The sequence below is a fragment of the Vigna umbellata genome, chromosome 1 (genome assembly GCF_029865625.1).
Source record: "Vigna umbellata cultivar VRB3 chromosome 1, Vumbellata_1.0, whole genome shotgun sequence".
In the NCBI taxonomy this organism is placed as follows: domain Eukaryota; kingdom Viridiplantae; phylum Streptophyta; class Magnoliopsida; order Fabales; family Fabaceae; genus Vigna; species Vigna umbellata.
This window is the reverse complement of record NC_142165.1, coordinates 60,067,482-60,080,658: the sequence shown is the minus strand read 5'-3', so window position 1 is coordinate 60,080,658 and position 13,177 is coordinate 60,067,482. Positions and strand designations below refer to the sequence as shown.

Here is a 13,177-nt window from a genome sequence, read left to right as displayed (position 1 = left end):
AGAATAATAATGTCATAAAATAATAATATAATAAAATAAATAATAATCAATCATATTTTTGTAACTTTAGATATCATTTACTATTTCCATTTAAATTTATACTACATTTATGTATAATAGTAATAATATAGTCTTATTCACTAAAACATTTTTTAATCTATCATACTTATTACATTATATACGAATTTTCATAGACTTTCATTTCAAATCCATTCAAATTATATAATTATTTTAATCCAAACAATTTCATCTTAACATTTGTTTTCTCTTAAATTAACATATCCGTCTTCAAATTCAAACATATAATAAGAGATTTGAAATAAAAGTTTTAAAATAAAAGTTTCTAAGAGTTTATAAATAATACGATGTGCGATAAATTAAAAAATTATTTTAATTGATTAAAATATATAATTATTAAGTTATCCTTATTAAATAAATGCAATATAAATTTAAATATAAGTATTAGAAATTATATTAAAATAAAAATGAATGTTATTTATAATTTAAAAAGATTAAAAAAATAAAATTAAAAGTTATAAAAGGGTTTCTAGAAATAAATTTTAAATACATTTTTTAAATAATAATTTGCATATTATTATTTAAATTATTTTAAAACAAGTATATCAAATAAAAATTTATACAATCATCATAAAAATTAATAATATTATTATTTTATTATTATTATTAATTATATTAATTCTATTATTTTATTAACTTTTTTGGAGTGTAAAATTTTAAATAGGTTAAAACTTAAAAATAAAATATTGGAGGTGTGCATGAGAATGAGAGGTGGATGATATAAAGATGGGGTGTTGACAGTAAGGTTGGCATAGCCCAAGCTCTATTTTATCTCTTTTTCCTTCACGACCCTGAAGGTAAGTCATCCCATTTCCTTCAATTAGATTCACTATGGGCGAGTGAATACTGACAATGTCACTAGTGAAGGTGTTTTGGTGTACAATAAATATCCTCGTATCTCACCATAATGTGTTGTTACCAATTAGGAGCATTGGTGTCTTGAAGATATTATGATTTTAATGATGCTACAAGATGAAGAACTTGAAGACTCTTGTTATATTCACTTTAAAAGCATTTTGTAAAATAAATTGTATAGGAATATCTTTATTGATGTAAGAACTCTTAGAAGTTTTTCTGTCTAGAGAAAGTTTGCGCAAATAATCGATTATTTGGTGTAATAATCGATTATCACGAGCCAAAGTAGAAAGAGATTGCTCGCGCAAATAATTGATTATCTCACAGGATAATCGATGATCACTGTTTGATTTAATATTGTCCAAGTTGTGCAAATAATCGATTATTCCTCAGAATAATAGATTATCACTTCTTGAAAAATCCATAACGAACACAAATAATCGATTATCACTTTTGATAATCGATTATCACTGGTAGTTGGGAGATGTCTTTTCAGTTTCTAACCCTGCACGAACCTAGGCTTATAAATAGATGTCTTCACAACTCTTAGAACTTAACCTTTCATTTGAGAGTATTAGAGTTGTGTGCCTAAAGGAAGCTCTCTGTGAGTGAAAAGGGAACTAAGTCATTTGAGAATACAAAATTTGTCTAAGGAAGTTCTCAAGTGTCAGTTTGCTTATATCAAGTCTTGTGAATAGGAGAAGCTTGCGCTTAGTGGGTATAAGGTCGAAGCGGTTCTCTTCAAGTTGATTGAGCAGGTTCTTCCCTTCGTTTGTCGAAGGAAGGTGTTTTCTGTTCTTACTCTTTATTTCATCCTATTGTAATCTGTGAACAATATTTTAGTGAAAAGTTAATCACTATTTATAGTGATTAACGACTGGACATAGAATCTTTTTATTCAAACTAGGATAAATTTTTTTGTGTTGATAAAAGTCTTAAAAATCTTTTTAGCACTCAAACTGTTTGATAAAGTCTTAAAAGAAAATCAAGATTTAAATAAAAAAACCATTTTATCTTAGCTATTGACCGTAACACACTCTTCCGCTCTAAAAACAATTTCCGTTGCGCGAGACGCTGGTACCTACATGTGTGAATTCTTCCATTCTACTCTCATGCACTTTGAAATTCATTCAAAAATATTGAAACAAACTTAGTAGGAACTCTAGATCTTCCTCACACTTATCCTTTAATAATGTCACACCCTCAAACAAACAAACTTAGTTTACTTTTTACTTTTCATGACTAAAATTTAATATACTTCACAGAGATACTTTGACAATGGTGATCGGTGCACAATCCTCATATCCATACCTATGGAGAAAAGCATTGAGATACGTATCATATCATATGTCATTATGAAGAAGAGGAAGAAACATAAAAGCACTATATGTATATTATTAAAATGAATGTACTATTACAAAAAGAGAGATACAAGTATATATATATATATATATATATATATATATATATATATATATATATATATATATATATATATATATATATGTCTGTGTGTGTGTAAGAATAGAATAATAACAGAAAAAATAGAAAGTAATAGAGGAGGAGCGAAGCTAGTTATGATTTAGAGTTCTGCCCCCTCAAGCTTGGCATAAATATCTATGTTGCCAAGCTTGAAATTGATATGGTGGAAGGAAGAAAGAGGAAGCGACTTTGTGAGAATATCAGTAAGTTGGAGAATGGAATGAACATGAAGTAGTTTGACGATTCCTTGCTGAACTTTCTCGCGAATATGGAGACAGTCTATCTCAATATGTTTTGTGCATTCGTGGAAAACTTGGTCAGTAGCAATTTTGATGGTAGAGTGGATATCATAGAAGATGGTGGCAGGTTGGGAGAAAGGACGGTGAAGGTCGCTTATAAGATGACTAAGCCATTGAATTTCTTATACAGTTTGTGCAACAGCGTGATACTCAGCTTCAGAGGAGTTACGAGAAATAATGGATTGCTTCTTGGACTTCAATGAAATTGGTGAGTCTTCGAGGTAAACAATATAGCCAATGATGGATTTTCTTGAGTCAAGGCATCCAACCTAATCAGAATCGATGTAAGCCTTTAAGGTAACATTGCTGGTTGTTTTGAGAAATATTTCCTTACCACAGGTGTTTTTGATGTAGCGGAGAGTGTGGAAGGCAACTTGCTGAGGAGCTTGAGTGGGTGAAGCAACATACTAGTTGAGACGATGAACAACATAAGTGATGTCAGGGCAAGTGTTTGTGAGATAAGTGAGGCACCCAATCAAGCGGCGAAGGCAATGGGATCAGTAAGTGGTTGTCCTTCGGAAGAGACTGTTGTGGAGAAATACATAGGCGTGCTAACAGGGGCAATGACGAGCATCCCAGTTTCGTTGAGGAGGTCCAGTGCATACTTGCACTTCGATAAATGAATTCCTGCAGAGTTACGAGCGACCTCGAAACCCAAAAAGAAGACAAGTTACCAATGTTTTTTATTTTGAATTTCTCATTAAGTAGAGTAGTAATATTATCAATTGTATGCATGTTATTGCTAATAAAGATCATATCATCAACGTAGATTAATAAGATGGTGATTGTGTCATTGGTGTGATGAGTAAATAAAGAATGAATATCAGATGTTTGAGTAAATGCGTAAGAGAGAAGGAAGGAGGACAACTTGTCATACCATTGTCGACTGACTTGTTTCAAGCCATAGAGAGATTTGTGTAGGAGACCTACTTGGTTAGGAGCTGAGAGAGTAACTCCAAGTGGTGGATGCATGTAGACTTCTTCATTTAAATCATCGTGTAAAAAGGCATTGTTGACATCTAGTTGCCTTAGATGTCAATTCTTTGTAGCAGCCAATGAGAGGATTAACCGAACAATAGTGAGTTTGATAACTGGTGAGAAAATGTCAAAGTAATCAATACCTTCGAATTGTGTATACCCTTTAGCAATGAGATTAACCTTGAATTTGTCAATCATGCCATCGGCTTTGTGCTTGGTTTTACAGACCCATTTACAGCTTATGGCTTGCTTTGGGGAGGGAGAGTAGTGAGAGTCCAAGTCTAGTTTTGGTCGAGGGTAGTGATTTCAGCTTTCATAGCGGCCATCAATTCTCATGTTGTATAGCTTCTTTGTAATCAGTGGGATTGTGGGTGCTGTTTATAGAAGAAATAAAAATTCTATATGCAGGAGATAGTTTATCAAGACTGAGCACATGTTCAATAGGATGCTTGGTTATAATGGTACTATAGGATGCTATTTGAAAGTATTTTAGATATAGATGTATGGTTCTAGTGTGAGTAGAACGCTTAGGGGAAAGAAAATTGTTATCTATATGCTCTTCATTATTATTAGGGGGAGAGGGATAAGTAGGAATGGTGGGGGGTTGGACTGATCAATATCATGCAGAATGGTATTATGGTGTAATGATAGAGGTAAAGTGGAATGTAGTGAAAAAGTGGATGCCATATCAGTAAATTCATTTTTATAGAAAATAACATTTATAGAGATGTGAATATGATGAGTGTCAAGGTTGTAAGTGATGTACCCTTTTGTAATAGGGTGAAGACCATGGAAAACGTTGATTGTCGCACGTGGATCAAGTTTCTTTCTATGAGAGTGAAAGGTGTTGGTGTATAAAGGCAGTCAAATACTCTAAGTCTTGTGATATCAAAAGTTGTATGGTAAAGTTTGTCATGTGGAGAATTGTTATGGAGAAGAGAGATGGGCATAATATTGATGAGAAGAGTGGCATAATTGAGGGCATATGTCCAGAATTGAGTGGAAAGTTTGGAATGAAAAAGCAAGGCCCTAGTGACATTTAAAAGGTGTTGGTGTTTTCTTTCAACAATCCCATTTTGTTATAATGTTTCATTATAGGAAGTTTGGTAAATGATGCCTTGACAACTAAAATAATCATGCATAGCAAATTATATCCCATTATCAGATATGAGAATTTTAATGGTGGTTTGAAACTGGTTTTTGACATAAGAAATGAAATGCAAAATGTGATTTTATGTTTTAGATTTAGCACACATTAAGTGAACCCATGTGTATCTAGTATGATCATCTACAATAGTTTACTATGAGGATGTATAGATGTAGTGGAATATGATCCCCAAATATCTACATGTATAATATCAAAAGCATGTAAAGCAACAAAGTTATGTGAAGTAAATGGCAAGTTCTTTTGTTTGGCAATGTGGCAGGCATTACAATTTTCTAGTCTAGAGTTTATGCACGAACAATTTTGTTTGAGAATCTTTAGTCTCTTATGAGATAGGTGACCTAAACAATTATGCCAAATGTTGTTGTTAACAACAATATGTGGTTGTTGTGAGCTGATAGAATGAATAAAAGGAGCAATAGTGAGGACAGGTTCATGAAGAACATATAAATCAACGTGGAGGTCAATTGAACCAATGTTGTGGTGTGTTGTTGAATCCTGGATGAAATAGTGTGAATTAGTGAATGTCACAAAAACATTATTATGTAAAATCAGTTTGGATATAGAGATGAGATTATAACAAAAATCAGGGATGTATAAAACCTCTTTTAGGTAGAGCGTATCACAAAGCTTTATGTTTCCTTTATGGGTGGCTTTTGTGGTGATGCCATTGGGAAGATTAATAGTGACAAGTGTAATTTGATTATAGAAATGGAAATGTTTAAGGGAAGAAACAACATGGTCAGTGGCCCCATAGTCCAAGATCCATGTTGTGATACCTTTTTCAACGGTAGAGGTGGAGGTTAAAAGGGTTTTACCTGTGTCATGGGAACTTGAAATCATGGATCCGATTTGAGGATTGGAGACAATGCAATGTCAGCAGTGGGGTTGATGAGAGCCATGAGGTCCTGATACTGCTATTTAGTGAGGCGCAGTTCAGGATCATAGTTATTTCCCTGACTATCATTGATGAAATCTTGACTTTGGGAAAGGAGGCTTTTACCATTGTGAAATTTGTGGCCAGGTGGGAATCCATGCTTCCTATAGCATACATCAATCATATGGCAAGTCTTGCCACAGTGAGAGAAATATTTCTTATTTAAGGAGAGTTTTGGAGTAAACTTATGTTTCTTGAAGCACATAGTGTCAGTGTGGTCATTCTTGCCACAAAAGGAACAAACCACAATACTTATGGTTGCAATGAAACTTTTAGATTCTAGGCCATTTAGAAAGTTGTTATTTATCAGTTGTCTTTCATGCTGCATGACATATGAAAAAGTTTTGGAGACATGGGATATAGGATCCATTAAGAGGACATGGGATAGGATATTATCGTACTACTCATTCAAGCCTCGAAGGAATTGCAATGCTTGGTCTTCATGCTTCCTTTGTTAGATAGTTGAAAGCATTTTACAGGAGCATTTGACGTCACAAGCTCATCCCATATGGTGCGCAACTTAGTATAGAATTCACTTACGGTGTGTGTTCCTTGCTTTAGGGAGGAGGCTTCTTTTTGTAGCTATAAGATGCACAACAAATCTCCCTAGAAGAATCTTGATTCAAGCTCTTAGATGGCTTGAGCATCTTCCATCTAAAAAATGTTGTGTCTGTTTTTTGTAAAACTGAGTAAACCAACCAAGAAACCACCATGTTGTTGCATCTCTTCTAGGCATTGTGAGAAGGATCTCCTTAGGGTGGCTCTGCGGCAATCCTGTCGATGAGTTGGGCTTTGTTCTTGGCACTCAATGTAGTAACCATGGATTTGTTTCATGCATGGTAATTGGTTGAATCGAGAAGAGGGGAAACCAAGGAGGTGGTTGGGCTCTCGCTCGAATGGAGATACAGAAAGCTTGAAGGTTGGTTATTCTCATCAGTCATAGTGCAAGAATTGAGTAAAGAAGAGGAAAGACTCACAAGAAGTCAAAAGAAAAAAAAGGGAAAACAAAGTTTGTTGGCGTAACAGAACTCTTCAAAGGAAGAACTCTAATACCATCACAGAGATACTTCGACAATGGTGATCAGTGCACAATCCTCATATCCATACCTATGGAGAAAAGTATTGAGATAACGTATCATATCATATGTCATTGTGAAGAAGAGGAAGAAACAGAAAAGCACTATATGTGTATTATTAAAATGAATGTACTGCTACAAAAAGAGAGACAAATATATATATATATATATATATATATATATATAATATATATATATATATATATATATATATATATATATATATATATATATAAAGTAATAAAGGATGAACGAAAGTAACTATGATTTAGAGTTTTGACAACACTTATTAATTTATAGGCTTAATACCAATTTTGGTCCCAATTTTTGTCAACTTTATTCGAAATGGTCCTAATTTTTTTTCTGTTCAATGTTGTCCTAAAGAATGTAATTTATGTTCAATTTAGTCCTTTTTGCAAACAACGTTTAAATCGTTAACGGCCAGTTGTCCAACTATGCAAAACCTAAATGAGATGGCATTTAACTGCCCACGTGGACACCTTAAGACACAATGAGGTGGATTTATTGATTTTTTTGAAAATGTATTTCTGATTAAGGTCTCAGTTCGCCAGACCACCATCTTCATGCATCATCTTCCTCGCGCTTCCAAAACCTTAGGCCGCCACTACCGTTGCGCAGCAAAGCCCATTTCAGGCAGTCGTCGCCATAAGAATCGGGCCACTCAACACGAGAACCTGCAACCACCACATCTCCATCCGCGACGCCATCAAACCTGCAGCAAATCACGAGTCTTCCTCCTCTAGCACCAACCTAAATCGCGAGTTTCGTACAACATTCATAGCCAACAACGGAATCTCCATGGCCGCTGCTACTACTACCACTATCCCTTCTTCAACGTGCCGCCGCGGCACACACCTCTATCATCCTTGCCAACCTCAAACCTGCAAACCACAAGAACCAGAAATCTGCAGGACCACGAGCTTAAATCACAAATCCCTCTGGTGGACCGTTCAACTCCCGTGCTTCCATCGTTCGGTAGCCTCACCCCTTCAACCCTTCGGTAGCCTCACCCCTTTAGTCGTTCGACATACACCTCCATCATCCTCTGTTGTATATGCAGAGATCCATTTGAAATGACGAGGCTGCGCTGTTCGGAAATGATGACAACGCCGCCACCTCCTCTGCCTCATCCTCTGCCTGCAGCGACTGCGCGTTCACATTCAAGCTCTTGGAAGAACCTCCCAACTCAAATGATAAACTCCCTACACATGACCGCACAAAACCCATACACTTTCATTAAATAAATGACATTTTTTTTCAAAATCCACCTCACTGTGCCTGAAGGGAATCCACGTGGGTAGTTAAATGTCATCTCATTTGGATTTTGCATAGTTGGACAGTGCGCCGTTAACGATTTAAACGTCATTTGCAAAAAGGACGAAATTGAACATAAATTACATTCTTTAGGACAACATTGAACAGAAAAAAAAAATTAAAACCATTTCGAATAAAGCTAACAAAAATTGGGACCAAAATTGGTATTAAGCCTAATTTATATTATTATATATAAAAATATAATATATGACTAAATTAATTTTCATCTCATTATTCATTGATTTATTTATCTATCTTATTCAATTTGGTTGCAAAATTAATTCAAGTTTTAATCAAATTCTTAAATTAAAATAATGTGAACACCGTATTCATCCAATTAATCAGTAATAAATAGTTAATAAAAAAATATTGATGGCTTTAATTTGTATATAATATAATTTATAATAGATGCATATTGGCAGTTTATAAAACTATATCAATTTGAACATAAGGAACAATATTTTAAAAATGAAAAGACTTGATTGAACATTTTAAATGGTTATATTGTTATTTTAATTAAATCTTAATTGAAATTTTTATCAATAGACCAACTTAATATGTAAGGAGTAGTTTCAAGTTTCCTGCTTAATATGTGATGATAAGATGGAGTTATCTCTTATGATAGTTATATCATTTTGAGTAGGATATTTTTAAAGAATGTTCACAGTCTTTACGACAACAAAATCACTTAAGTATTAAAATAATAAAATATTAATTTATATATTTTCATCAAACCTATTGGACTAAAACTGCTAACTCTAGTAGTAGTTACACGCATTGGATGGAAAGAATTACGTTTAAATTGAGTCCACAGAGCATCCACTGATTGTAGACTATCTACATATTTTTATATCCAAAAGTAGATTTTTTTTCTCACATAGCACATATTCTCTTTACATTTAGCAAGATAGCATATTGTGCGTTTTATTTACCTGAATAGCACACTTTTTGGTTTGGTAAGAATTCGGTTTCCCGAATTTTAAGTTATATATATATATATATATATATATATATATATATATATATATATATATATATATATATATATATATATATATTTCTTTATAATGTTAGGTTAGAATTCGGTTTCTAAAAAACCGAATTTTGAGTTATAAATTTTTTTTAACTTTAGGTTAGAATTTTATGTTTGAATATTTTTTTAAAACTTTTATTTTTTAAGCATTTATATATAGAAAAGCAACTAAATAATCTTTCTCCTCAACAATTAATTGACCTACTGTGTTTATTAGTGCACTAAACACCACCCATGACCATTAAACTCACTCACCCATTAAAAATAAGAAATATGAAACAATAACTTCAAAGTAAACTCATGTAGGAAGCTTAGAAAAATGTTTTTTTTGGAAAATTAACTGCATCTTATACAGTAGTCTAAAAATGATGGGTTGATAGTCATTTGAAAGGTCTTTGAGTCTAGATTCCAAAAAAACAAGAATCAACTCATTTGGAGTTCAGTGGAGAAAGTTAAGAGCAAAACAACCACCAAAGGTCAGAGTTGGCAATAATATATAAAGCGTTAACTTTAAGAAATTAACTGCACCTACTCAGATGTCCAAAAATTATAAATTAGTAGTCACTCGAAAGCTTCTTTAGTCTACTTTCTAATAAAATAGGAATCACATCATTTTGAGGTCGGTGGAAAAATTTATCATTAAAATAACAAGTAAAGGTCAAAGTTGACAACATGTTATCTTGGTCATGACACCAACATTGGGTCTTTCCTCCACCAAGGACTCCCCAAAACCAAGTTTTCAGGCTCTACTCACACTTAAACATTAAAAAGAACTCTCATCCATTCAAGAAATATGAAAAAATTACGTAAAATGTCTTTGACTACTTATGTACCCACAACTGGCTCCTACAGCACAAGTTTTTGTACAAAATCATATTTTTGTTCGTGTAATCGTTTACATGGTCCTTGTAATCGATTATAATGGCCAAAAAGGCCTACTCTTGATTACCAAGGCATAATTTGAAAGCTCTTTGAGTCTAGATTCCAACAAAAGAAGAATCAACTCATTTGGAGTTCGGTGGAGAAAGTTATGAGCAAAACAACCACCAAAGGTCAGAGTTGGCAGGAATATATAAAGCGTTAACTTTAAGAAATTAACTGTACCTACTCAAATGTCAAAAAATGACAAATTAGTAGTCATTGGAAAGCTTGTTGAGTCTACTTTCTAATAAAAAAAAGAATCGCATTATCTGGAGGTCGGTAGAAAACATTATCATTAAAATAGCCAGCAAAACAACCAGCAAATGTCAGAAAAACAAACTTGGGGAGTGTTGTTCATCCAGTTGGTGAGTGTAGTTGAAGTTTCTGTACAAATGACCCTTTTTCCTCTTGTAATCGATTACAAGACCCCTGTAATCGATTACCAGAGGAAAAATTGTCATTTGTACATAAAGTTGAACTATACTCCCCAACTGGAACAACAACACTCCCCATGATGGTTTTTGGTTTGTTTTGGATCAATTTTTTCATTTTTTGACGGAAGACACAATAATTAACTGTAATAGAGGACGAAGTGATTGACATTATTTAATGAAACATTTTCTTTAATTTTAACATAATTGTCTTACATAAGAAATTCTGAGATACGGTTGACATTATGACTACATCGAACATTAAATAATCATTCTCCATAATGGTGTCCAGTTTCACAACGTGGTTGCCGCCTATTCCTAGTTGTATTTCTCCTTCCCTGTGGAGGTATAGGTGGTTCTTCCTGTGAAGGTTGTGCTTTAATATGTTCTTCACCTTCATCTCCTCCATAAGCAGTAGAGGAAGTACCTATTTCGTTATGGCTTTCAACAAAATAAAACGAGTTATCATAAGGTCCCCTAACAGCGTGAGCCGAAGGTGGAGTAGGGGATAAGCTTCAAACAAGCTTGGCATGCCTAGATCAAAGAACGATGAAATGGAATGCCTTCTTACATCCATATGTGCCTCTGCATGAGGAGTGTTTTGATGGTCCCTACTGTCATGGTATTCAGGAGAATGAAGATGTGTTGATGTCGACCTCATTCAACATTTGTGGAATGTACAAAAACAAAATTGCATTATCAAAATACCAAGACATGTACTCGCTTGTGTGGACAAGTGGCCCTAGAACTGGAATCCCTGTCAATGTTAGCTGACGCCTGTTGTTCCATACGTCTATCCATTGGGAATGTCTAGTAACCCAATTCTCATCTTGTTTGCCCCTCATATCAACTTTATGGAAGTCATCAAGATTGTTTGGTAATTCAGGAACATGTTGTGATAGGCGAAATTGTAACTTGACCCGGTCTGACTAGTGCCATTCAATAATTGCAAAACAAATTAAAGTTGTGCATGACATCCACAATGCCTGGTCTCTGTAAGCTTGGGTAGGAATAATTGACTCTAATCCCTCATTCGGAACCCATGTAAACTGTGTCAACAGACCATTACTATCTGATTCATTTTTTATCAAAAAGGATTTAAATGACAAATTCAATGTTACCTGGTTATGTTCTATATGGTCTAGCCTTGATCGGTATTTGATTAAATCATTGTGGGGGACATTTCGAAAGGTCAAAACACGACCTCCGCTCCATCGACATACAAGTGGGAAACTAAATTGCATTCGCAAAATTGGTGCAATAAAGGGCATACGAAACCATGCCCACGATTGTAACAACGATGGACAACCACCCATGGTCTTTGAATGTCGATCTGTTGCTCTACACATCTCCTTGTACAACACAACTAAACAAGCAGAGCCCCAATTATATCGTCGAGTTCTGCGAAGATTACTTAAGAAATTCAAGTACATTAAGTGTACTTTATTACCTGTTTTATCAGGCATAAGAACCCCTCAAATTAGTCCTAATATATATGCCCTTGCATGCGAATGTATTTCTTTTATACTTGAGTCGTTATGTACAGACAACATATTTTCCCACAACCACTTTAGCTTCACCGTAGATCCAACAAGGGACTCTCCCTTAATCGGTGTAATCCCTAACAACGTATCACACATATCTTCCCAATCAAACATTGTAGGTCCAATTACTGAAGGACCATCAACTCTAAGCCCCAATTGTAGTGACACATCTTCCAAGGTAATTGTGCATTCTCTAGTTGGAAGATGAAAAATATGTGTCTCAGGCCTCCACCTTTCAACCAACGTTGTAACTAACCCGTGATCTACTTTTAAGTGTCTCAATTTAGATACAACACCAAACCCAGCTTCCTCTATAACAGGAGCAACTACAACATGGGGTTCAAACATTGAATGACAGTATGAAGAGATAATGTTGCCCTCTACATCCTAAAAATGGACAAAAAAAAGAAAGTTTAGGACCAAAGTTAATTGAAATTTAAGTTGATGAAAAACAAGAATAACATACCATGGATGTAATATACACAGCTCTATGTTTTTTTTGCCTCCACAACAACATCTTTGAAGTGTTTTGGTCGTCTACGATTTAATTGATGGCAATAATATCAGTATGTGATGAGGTTTTGAACAACCACAATTGAAGATATATGTAGACAATTTCTCACTACATCAATTCAATGTCATCCATTGGATTAAAGTTAGCAAAAAATATGACAATCTCTTACTGCAACAAGTATATGAAATTTTGTATATATCATGGCCAAAGTCTGCATAGGTAATAAATTCGCATAGGACCAAAAACAAGTAAATAATTGACATTGGCAGAACTCTTTAACACCACCACATTCACATGTCCATGCTACACTAAATTGGTAGAAATTAGATACCACATCATTTTTGCTACTTCTCGCGTGAATGAAAATAGTAATATTTCACATGGCTAAAGTGAATGGGTACAACTAAATCAAATTTGGTAGACCCCATTAGATTCACCAAAATCTTCATTCGTATAAAGATGACATCCAGTCATGCGTATTATGCATGAAAATTATTAATACTAAGGAAATGAATAATTTAATAATATT

The 13,177-nt window shown here is 34.1% G+C and overlaps 1 pseudogene; it reads right to left on the bottom strand.

The window, feature by feature from the left end:
* Nucleotides 1-11,216: 11,216 nt before the first annotated feature.
* On the bottom strand, nt 11,217-12,482 carry LOC148205938 (serine/threonine-protein phosphatase 7 long form homolog; annotated as a pseudogene).
* Nucleotides 12,483-13,177: the final 695 nt, after the last annotated feature.